The following is a 12019-nucleotide window of genomic DNA, read 5'->3' as shown; positions in this document are numbered from 1 at the left end:
AAGATTTATTTCTAGCAAAACCATTCTCCCAAAATGTATGTTATTGTTTTTCTTCATCAGGCTACAGTGTTTTTGCATTGTTTTACTCCAGCTCTACTTTCAGTTGCAAAATGTTCTGCTTTTTAATTCACAAAAACATTGCACACGTATTGAAGTCGTCAACGATTTTAAAATGTTAAAAAACATTAAAGAGAAGGTACAATCTTTGCAGCCTCACACTGCCTATTTCAAATGCCAGAACACATTCTAAAACTTTACAAACATTGTAAAGTTGACTACATTTGAAAGTTGGAAAAAGAAACACATTCAAAAAGCTGCAAAAATCAGGTTTATGTGGGCGGAAATTAAAGTGAGTCCACTTTAGAAAAGGGGCATGTGTGAAACAATCATTCTGCCAAAGCGAATTTGGGAAATGGATTAACTTTGAAAATTTGCAAAATTGCAAATTTTGCCTCCTTTAGAACATTGTGTAGGTTTGCTGAAATGTCCTGGAACCCAAATGGCCCTATCCACAAAGTTGTTTTAGAGTGCGTAAAATAGTATTACTATATGTACTCCAAAATGCAATCTAAAAACCTCTGGCCGGAGAACTCCGTTTCTAATTCCTGGACAGAGCTCTCCGCTGGACGGCAGAGAACTTCACATGTGTTAGAATATGATTCAGTAGTAAATGTGAGAGGCACAAGGGGAGTGGTGTGAAAATGGGAAATAATTACTAGAACATGGGTGGTATTGAAGGAAATTTAAGGTGGTGTTGAGGGATGGTTTTGCTAATACAAAACACAAACCCACAAAAGAGTTAGACAATTGAAATTCACAAAATGCACATTAAATCTACCTCTGTGGTACCACTGACAAACCAGCCTTAAATGAACTCTAGTCCATCACTGGTGTAAGTCAAACACCCCACATGGCCTGCCACTGGTACTGCAACACACTCATATAAAAACAGTGAGGACAGGGAATCACAGTAACATAGAGAGACATCTACAAATAAATTAAACACCAATATGAATACAACTTTATGCAAATTAATTTGTTTCATTTTGAAATACTTTTTTTGCAATTAAAACATTCGAAATGTTAATATACATGGCATTTGAATATAATGCATTGTAAATATAACTTCTTTTTTGTAACTTAAATCACAAATACAATGCACCTCACTTGAATTCAAGACTGTGACACATTCAATACAAATGATACTGTAAAGTGTGGGGGAGGAAAAACTAACACTTTAATTAATTTTATTTTGTTTAAAAAAACATTACAATAAAAATAAAAAATATTAAAGAATTTATTAAAATGTTATGTTTTAGTGCAGGTGGACGTCCTGTGTTAGTATGGTAGGTAGTCCTAGGTGAATAGGGCTAAAGGAAATGAACAAAAATAAAACATATTTTATATTAATTTTAAATTCATTTTCTTAAAAATGTCTCCTTTTTTCATCGGTAGAGCTCTGCCTCAGGTGCAAAGATTTCTATAAACAGGTAGGGCACTGCTGATAGTAACTTTACACTTGTAAAATCAGTTGCTATGAGCCTCTGACCCCTAACACCAGCAAGGGGAAGACTCACGAACCTACATCAAGGTATAAAGCTACACATCCAGAACGTTCACACCTTGTTGAAGTTGTAGATTTACAATTGAGGAGCTCTACTCCTGCAACCTTACCTATGTTAATAGATTTCAACATGTTTTTTACCAGAGATTGTTCCCAAAAATCAACTTGTTTTATAATTCCACAACAAGAAATAGTCTTAGCAGAGAATTTTTTGCAAAGATCTTGCTTTTGGTAGAATTTTAAACGTCTATTGAAAAAAACGTACATTTTATGAAGTTGGCAGCATTTTTAGAAACTTCAGAAAGCTGGTAAAGTCCAAATTTGCGTGTTCCCTTTTTTTAACAGTGCAATTTTCACATTAATAAAGTTTTTGTGTTAACATTCTCGGCTAAAACTGCTCTCTGACCTGAGGAGATGTATAAAACAGTCATCATTATGTAAAATAACAGAAGATGCATGCTTTGCCCAAACTTACTGACAAACTCAAAAGTTCACCAGAGTGGAAGAAGCTTCTTCAACTAAAATGAATGGCAAAATGTGGCCCTCTCTGGGGCAGTAAAACATGTACGTGTAACTGTGGAAAAGAGAGCCACTAAATGACAATATATAATGTCACATATGGCTCCTAACACAAATGTGCCTCCAAAGCTCACTATCAAGTTATCGAGTGTATAACCCTCGATAACTTATCCCTTTCTACACAACTTCCAAAACATTATGAATCTGCAGAAATTCATTAACATTCACAAAATTTAGCAATAATGTGAAGCAACACTTAAAGGTAGTGCAAGGAGAGATTTTCTTAGTTATGTCAGCAATCCTAAAACTGTTACACATTTGCTTGAGATATGGCACTTAACATTTCAGTGGCAGAGGTTTGTGAAGGTAACAAGCTTTGCAATGTTTCGCTTTGTAACTTCACCCTTTGGGCAAAATTTCTATAAAAACATGTTTGCATATTTTTGGAGAGGCCTACTCCCCACAAAGCTCTTTTGAAAGAGATATTTTTGATATTGTCATACTGCAAACCGACATTTAACTGCTATTTTTTAAATAAAAATATTGCTGTGGGCACTGGCTGAGGGTGGTCCCAGAGCACAGCGGATTCCTGTGCTTCCATTGTGTCCATTGGAAACTTTTACTTCCGGTGTCCAGGGGACACCTTACCTCTGAGCCAGAAGCTCAGTTCAAGTACTTCTTTAGCACTTAGCCCTCGAGGTAGTGAAGTCCAAGGCTTACTCAGGAAGGGGGTTTGAGTTAAATCCTCATAACTCAGGTAAGACATTACCAACACTCCCTAACGATGCACGTTGGTTGGACAAGAAACTCAGAACTCATTAGCGATATTAATAACATCAAATAATGCTGTAAGTTCAGCCGGTGTTCCAACTTTTAATACAAAATGTACTTTATTCTAGATATAGATAAATATGACACCTGAACGAATAAAGGACATGAATAAATAAGCAATAATCTGAAACAGGATTTACACAATAAAAAGCTCTTTTCTTATTGGCTTTGGCAAAGTGTTTGCACTGTCAATAAACTCTAGTCTACAACTTTGATCAAACAAAGCGCAAGGGAGTAGTCAGAAAATTAAAATACTCCCCACTTTCAGACGCACAAAATGTCCAAGCAAAGTGAGCCATCCTGACCCTTCATAAGAAGGCCTGCTGGAATTGTATCCCTCAGGAAAATTTGCAGGAAGTCTTCAAAATGATGCATTTACAACTTCTTCTAAAGGAAATTGTCCAAAATAGCACATTTACCATTGACTTCTTTCATTTTCCCCCTTTTCTCCTAATCTTTCTTTTTCCTATTATTTCTTTTTCCTTCTTCCTCGTTTTCCCTTCTCCTTTGATTCCTTCTTTCCATCATTCTTTCCTTCTGCCCATTATTTTCATATCATGTTTCTTTCTATCTCTATCTTTTGTCCTTCTTTATATTCCTGTTTAATTGTCTCCCCTATTTTCCATCTTTTCTCCTTCCCTTTCTTCTTCTTATTCTCTTTTGTCCCTTCCTTTCTTGCCCTCCTTATGTCCTTCCTTCTCCCTTCTTTCCATCCTTTTTTATTATCCTTCCAGTCATTAATCTTCCTTTCTCTTATTTCCTTCCACCCCTTTCATCCATTTTTTATTTCTTCTTTCCTACTTTATCTTCTTTCTTTCTTTATTCCTTCCTGCTTTTCTTCTTGCTACCCTTTTTCCAAGCTTAATTCTTTCCTCCCCCCCCTTCCTTTTTCCATTTCCATCCTTCCTTCCTTCTAGTCTTTTTAGGTCTCGCCTGAGCCAGTGCATGTGCTGCACTGCGAGACATTTAGATAGCGGGTTTTTAAAGTGCTACCACAGGCATTTTGGTGGCCTCCAGCTTGCGTGCACGCAAGCGTGCACGTGCGCAGCCACCATCTGTCTTTCCTCCTGTCATGGGTCATTAAGTGCATCGCATACAACTCCTGGGCTTGTTTTTATCTCTTGCCACGCAGAATCTGTCACCGAGTAGATTACGCCCCACGCATAATATTGCAACTATTTAATGTTATGCTCAAACATTGCTTTGTTCACATATTCCTCTGTATGCCATCTCGTTAGACAAGGAGTTGCTGTTATAAAAAGATGATGTGCATAACTGTTCCTGTTTGGCGGCTTGGGATCTCTCCGTAGCCCAAAAGTACTGAAAATAAGTTACTGCCATGCCTTCAGTGACTCCAGGGAAACACTGCTTTCTTAATTGAGAGGCATACAGCAGGCACGTTTTCTGGGCTTGCTCTTGAGTGGGTGAACACTGACGTTGCACCTGGCATCTCGTATTTGCTTAGGTAGAGCACAAATTATTTATTATTTTTTGTTTACTGTTCTAACGTTTACACTTGTTAAACTTGTTCTTTGCCTTGGTATTATGGAAAATGGATTAAGTATGAAACCCACGTTGACTCATTCGCTTGTGTGCACACTTTTCAGCCCCTGCACAGTATGGTACCGAAGGAGTAAACTTTGGAATCGTGCAGATTTTGCGCTTTAGCAAGTGAGCTCGCATAACAAATCACAGTTTTTCCCCCGTGGCTTTTTGCTGGGAAGCTTCTGTGAATTTGTGCATTCTGGGACATACTAAGGGGCCGATTCCGATCCGGGTTGGAAAGCACTCCGACCGAGCCGGATCCGGAGTGTTTTCCGACCGAGCTGGAGTACTGCAGTCCGACCGAGCGAGTACGATGCGGCCGTATGCTGCCGGACTCGGTTCGGTCGGACTCCCATAGAAGTCAATGGGAGCCGGTCGTTCGACGCGTACATGGGCTCCCATTGACTGAATGGGTACGTCACGGACAAGTGCGCCCCCTACAGTGGTTATGCATCGGTGCCATCCGCACCGTACATACCTGTGTTGGGGAGACCCAAGGGTCTCCCCCTGCGTCCGAGTCATAGGGCTGTGGGTGACAGGGGGTCCAACGCGGACCCCCAAAGGCAACCACCCAGACGATTTGCGAGATGGACACTCCGGCTCGCACAGGCTGTCCGACGCGTGCATCGTACTGGCTCGGTCGTGAATCGCATCCATTGCACGCCACGGTTAGCTTACGACCGAGACGTACGGAGCGGTTCAGACCCGGAAACGACTCGGTCGGTGTATTTCATGTAGCTCGTATCGTATTTGCTCGCTCTTACAGCTGTACGAGTCGGCCGGAAAACACGCGTACGGCTCGTAGTTTTTACGGCCGGATCGCGTTCGGTGCCCTTCCGACCCGGATCGGAATCGTCCCCAAAGTGTAATCTTGATTATTTTCATTGTATTTACACCAGGCCCTCCGCCCTTTTTACTGTACTTTTTAAGGGTGTTTCAACCTCCTTATGGGGCTGTGATGTGACACATTGTATTTCACTTGTATATAGTTCTTGAGAGCCCAAGAAGGCTGACTTAAAGTGCCGAGAAGGGACCTGGCTGAACAAAGGACTCAAGGAAGAGAAGGCATTAGGCACTGTTCTGCCAACAAATAGCGATACAGTGGACAAAGCAAGTATGTGGTATAATGCTGCACATTTTGTGGTGGTATTACTTTGTCATTTTTATGCATTTATATTCACCTCAGTAGTACCAGTTTAACACGCAAATACAGCAATAAGCAATAGAAAAGTGACCAGTCAACATTTGCAAGAGACCTTCCACTCTGAAGCAAGACGTGTTGTTGCCTTTTTAGTAATGTTTGGGCTCGAATCGTCTTTTTTATTAACCCATCAGCTGCTGCATACTATGCATATCTTATCTGGTAAATCCAAAATTATGTGTAAAACAAGGCTGCTGCAGATTCGCATAATTCCAGTGCCTGTTAATATGGTTCTATTTTGCCATCTCTGGGTTCTAGTGGCCATTTCAAACCGCTTTGCCTTCAATATTAGACCATATTAGATGGTTGCACATTATGTGTGTGTCTGTGCATATTTACCAATTTAAGCACTGTCTAAGGTGTCATACCAGCAGGGAAGCTTTGGGTGGGAGAGGGGTAGGGATGGTTGAGTTAGAAATCATTCTACATAGATTGAGGCCCATTGCAGACCAGAGAGTTCATGGAAGTGCATGTCTGCCTTTTTTTCGGATTACCAGGAACCTGAAATTGGTCTGTAATGTCTGCATGTGACCAGATGGTATCAGATTTTCACATGGTGTGCTCACGAGGAAAACAAGCATTGGCATAGACAATAGGTCTCGCCTTTAGGACCTTATAAGGGTTTAGCCATGCAACACTTGATGTTGTTGCACCAAGGATATTGTGCTGGATAACTAAACACTTATAAGGTCCCAAAAGCGAGACCTATTGGCTATGCCAATGCTTGTTTGTACCTTGGTTCCATCCTGCTTCTTTTGAACATTCCTATGCTCTTTCCTTATTTGCAGCCCTCTTTCCTTTCTTTGTGCTGTCTCACTACATTTGACTCATTATGTTTTCTTTCCTATTTTAAAAACTTCTCTCTGTCACTATTTTTTGCTTTTTTCCCCCACCATCCGAGCGTTGTGCCATGGTAATTTATTCTTCCAGTATTTATTAGTTTCTCCGTCTGCCTTGGAATGACCTGTGAGCTGGAGTTTAAAATTATGAAGGGCCATAAAACAATCCCCGGACCACCGCATGAGCTGGTATAGTGGGTGCTTCACAATGCCCTTGATAAGTTTTACCATAAAACAATCGTCCTCCTGAAGAAAAGATGTACCATTACTCAAGTCCTTTCTTCAGACTTCTAACAATGGGTCTTATCTGGGTAATGTTGACTTCTTTGGGGGGTGTTATGGTGAAAAAAGCAGCTCACCCAGTCATAGGCAGTTCCCTTGGTTCGCTCAATGTTTCTCTGGGTTCCTCTAGGCTTGTAGGTTCAACCCGTGGCCCGCTCCAAGTTTGACCATACCCACACACTCATTCCTCAGGTACACAGTGTGGTTCTGGACGAGTATGAGCCCCATGGCTGTTGTGTTGACACCCATCAAAAGCGCAAGCCGTCTCCTCTTGGCCTAGCTCCACCCAGCTGATACTTCCTATCTTCCTCAAGCCCAGTGTCACCCACCCAAACAAGGTGAGGTACCCACCCCAGCACACAGAAAGCAGTTCACATGGGAGGATCTCAACATGGGGCCACCCTCAAGAGGTGACCATAGTTGTCCCCTGGTGACAGCAAACAGTAATAATGTTAAACCCGCTCGCGATTAAGGTTTCCTTCGCTCCTCCATACTTCAAATGGTTATTTTCATGAATGGTCGGTATTCTCCAAACCACTACATGTGAACGAGGTATCTTAAAGCCACCAGTCTTTAATTGGCCACATTTGAGAACAACCCATTGTGGGTAATATTTTCACCTCAAAAAATGCACTAGCTGAAGAAAACATTCAGTACACCCTTGTTGGCACCTGCCTCCTAGACAGTCTCTGTGCAATGACGCTAATATCCAGAGGCAAAATAATCCTCAAACTACACAAATTTGCACATTTTGTCAAAGCTCCATGCAAAGTTTGTAAAAATAAATCTTTTGAACTTCATGCGCCCAATGTGGACATCCAGTGGTTTGAACTTCATGCGCCCCATGTGGACATCCAGTGATATGAACAATATGCGCCCAATGTAGACATTCAGTGGTATGAATGTCATGCGCCCCATGTGGAAATCCAGTGATATGAACATTATGCGCCCAATGTAGACATTCAGTGGTATGAATGTCATGTGCCCCATGTGGACATCCAGTGTATGAACATTATGCGCCCAATGTAGACATTCAGTGGTATGAATGTCATGCGCCCCATGTGGACATTCAGTGGTATGAACGTCATGCACCCATGTGAACATCCAGTGGTATGAACATTATGCACCCATGTGGACATCCAGTGGTATGAACATTATGTGCCCAATGTAGACATTCAGTGGTATGAATGTCATGCGCCCCATGTGGACATCCAGTGATATGAACATTATGCACCCAACGTAGACATTCAGTGGTATGAATGTCATGCGCCCCATGTGGACATCCAGTGTATGAACTTTATGCACCAAATGTAGACATTCAGTGGTATGAATGTCATGCACCCATGTGGACATCCAGTGGTATGAACGTCATGCACCCATGTGGACATCCAGTGGTATGAACATTATGTGCCCAATGTAGACATTCAGTGGTATGAATTTCATGCGCCCCATGTGGACATCCAGTGATATGAACATTATGCACCCAATGTAGACATTCAGTGGTATGAATGTCATGCGCCCCATGTGGACATCCAGTGTATGAACATTATGCGCCCAATGTAGACATTCAGTGGTATGAATGTCATGCGCCCCATGTGGACATCCAATGGTATGAACGTCATGCACCCATGTGGACATCCAGTGGTATGAACATTAGGCGCCCAATGTAGACATTCAGTGGTATGAACGTCATGCACCCATGTGTACATACAGTGGTATGAACGTCATGCACCCATGTGGACATCCAGTGGTATGAACAACATGCGCCCCATTTGGACATCAAGTGGTATGAACATTATGCCCCCCATGTAAACATCCAGTGGTATGAACGTCATGCACCCATGTGGACATCCGGTGGTATGAACATTATATCCCCCATGTCAACATCCAGTGGTATGAACATCATGCACCCATGTGGACATTCAGTGGTATGAACATTATGCACCCAATGTAGACATTCAGTGGTATAAATGTCATGCACCCATGTGTACATTCAGTGGCATGAACGTCATGCACCCATGTGGACATCCAGTGGTATGAACGTCATGCACCCATGTGTACATCCAGTGGTATGAACATTATGCGCCCAATGTAGACATTCAGTGGTATGAATGTCATGCACCCATGTGTACATCCAGTGGTATGAACGTCATGCACCCATGTGGACAGCCAGTGGTGTGAACATTATGTGCCCAATGTAGACATTCAGTGGTATGAATGTCATGCGCCCCATGTGGACAAACAGTAGTATGAACATCATGCTTTGCATTACTCTGAGTCAGGGGTGGAGGCGGTAGGGGGCGTTCCATGGGTGGTATATGGGCATTCTCATTGAACCAACCATTGTTTTGGACGGAAAACCCTGTCTACTAACAATAGTAGGCATGGTTTTGCACCAAAAAATGATGGTTCTTTGAAGTTGGCATTAAAAAGTAGAAATATCTTTATTTCTCATAACTTTTCCCACTTTACTTTTGTGCCTCAGTGTAGAGTACACATCCAAAGTGGGAAAAACCTATTCTAGACAACACACACACACACATTTGCATCGTGGTGCGAATGTGTGTGTGTGGCGCTAGACAGCCTGACTGCATGTCAAAAATAGGGCCAGGACAGTACCTTACCTTAGTAGATATTGTGCTCTACTGCTCTCTTCCTTTCATGCAAGCCACACCATGTAAACCTGGGCCATGCAGGTTAGCAGGTAGCGGGAAGTGCTCTGCAAAACGTGATGATGTAGAACCAAGTACACACTTGTTAGCGGTGGGGTGTGCAGATGACATCATTCACAAAGTAAGTCGAAATTATAAGAGAACAGCATGGTTCTGAAAGGAGGCATCAGTGTGGGGTGTAACACAGAATGATGGTCTCCCTGCAGAATGTGATGAGGGGACCCTGAAACACCAAATAATGGGGCCCACTACAGAATGTAAGCAGGGGTCCCTGAGACTCCCAATGATTGGGGCGGGGCCCACTGTAGAATGTGAGATGAGCCCCCGAGACTTCCAATGATGGGGCCCGCTGCAGAATTTGAGGCGGGCCCCTGAGATTCTCAAAGATGGGGGGGCCACAGCAGAATGTGAGGAGGTGCCACTGAGACTCCCAATGATGGTGGGCACAGCAGAATATGAGTAGGGGCCCCTGAGACACCCAATGATGGGGCCCCTTTGCAGAATGTGAGTTGGGTCCCTGAGGCTACCAATCATGGAGGCCCACTGCAGAACAGGAGACGGGGCCCCTGAAACTCCCATTGATGGGGTCTCACTGCAGAATGCGAGGAGGGGCCCTTGAAACTCCCAATGAGTGGGGGCCACTGTAGAATGTGAGGAGGGAACACTGATATTCCCAATGATGGGGACCCCCTGCAGAATGTGAGGTGGGCCCATGAGATTTTTCAACATGACTAGGGGGACTTGGGGGTGTTTAGAGCCAAACAAGTACTATCAGGATTTTTTTACTTCTCTGGGCTGCGGGTCATTAAAAGATTTTTGGGAGGCCGTCTCACCCTCAAGTTATCAAGGCATGCTTCATCATTTCACAACCTCACACCGGGGAAGGAGCGATGCCACCCTGGTGGACTCAACCGAGGGATGCTAATGTGTACCTGGCATTTCTTAAAAATCTATGCTCAGGACAGTACACTTGGTCTTGGTTTTTTGGGCAAGCGTGAATCTAAAGTATACCTAGAAGTATACTCAAAGTATTCTTTAAACTGTGAGTACCTCTGGTATTAATAAAAAACTAAAAAAGAATTGGTCATATGGTGAAATACAATGGCTCACCTGACCTAAGATCTGTGTTTTACCAACATGTTTCAACCACTGTACAAGCCTAAGAGGTCTACGATCTCCCGCAGGGTAATATACTGTAAAGTAATGCTGTACATACAGACCATGCAAGTAGGATTAAAACTTAAACCCTACTGGTCCCTCTGTTAATTCAGCAATACCTGACGGGAACAAGCATTGGCATAGCCAATAGGTCTCGCCTTTTGGACCTTATAAGTGTTAGACCATGCAGCACATTATGCTGGGTGCTGTGCCATCAGGGATTAAAGAGTTGGCATTAGCAAACTTGCATATTTTATAATTTATTTAACGTGTAATTGCCTTTAAACTTTTAAAGACAATAAAAAATATTGCCATTTAACCGTCTGCTGTACAAATGCCACAAAAGCACCAAGAACAAAAAAAAGGGAAGTTTGCACACACAAGTCTCCTTTTGAAGTCAGAGAATGACTAGCTGTAAGACTGGCTGGCCTACGGTACTAGGAAACAGAATCACATCACACCCCAATTAACTGTCCTCGAATGACAGCCTCAAGAAGATTCCGCAAATGAACCTTTGTTATCTTAAGTGATACATGCTGGATCGCCGAAATGCCTTGCCCACAAAAGGCACAATTTGTACACCATAAGTCTGGAAAATCTTGCTTTCAAATACACATTGGCAAAACCAATAGTTGTTGCCTAGCGACAGCTATTGGCTTTGACAATGTCTATTCGCCATGTTTGTAGGCACACACTCGCAGAGAAAAAAATCTAATTAGAGGGCTGCTTGCTGAGCACCTTTTGTTTTAGCCAAGCACCGGGGGGCAGATTTATGTTGGACTTGCGCCACCTTTACGCCGCCGTTGCGTCACTTTTGTGACTCAGCGGCGGCGTAAACCCTGCACCACGTTGCGCCCTATTTACATCGTGACGCATCTATGGAGATGCATCACGGTGTAAAGCCCTGCGCCACATGAAACCGCCATGAAGTGCCGCATTTACAATGCGGCGCATCATGGGTGGCGCAAGGGTAAACTTGCGTGCCGCATCTTTCCTGGTGCATCCCTGTGAAGAACCGGGGTTTAACCCAGCGGCGTCAGGGGCACGCCTAAGATCTTCGAGTTCACCTGTCTTGGTATACAGAGACACGGAATACTTCTGGATGGCATCAGAGACCGAGTTTATTAGCTGCAGCTAGTAACAGTGATCCTAGAAATACATCACGGTGTAAATTCTCAGGAGACTGCTCATTTTACTAAGGCGAGACGTCTCCTTTTATACCCAATATTCACATTATAAATGTACACCCACTGCACAAAATTCTAGCCAATAAAGTACATTTTCAAACAAAGTGTCACATAACGAAAACTCAATATACAGTATCCCAACCCAAAAGTTAATTATTAGGAATGTCCCAAATTCAATCTCCACAAGCCGGACAAACCTATAATTGAAAGCATAACCCATG

This window comes from Triturus cristatus, chromosome 3_2 (assembly GCF_964204655.1).
Source record: "Triturus cristatus chromosome 3_2, aTriCri1.1, whole genome shotgun sequence".
Lineage (NCBI taxonomy): Eukaryota > Metazoa > Chordata > Amphibia > Caudata > Salamandridae > Triturus > Triturus cristatus.
The sequence above is the reverse complement of the archived record's forward strand: the minus strand, read 5'-3'. Positions refer to the sequence as shown.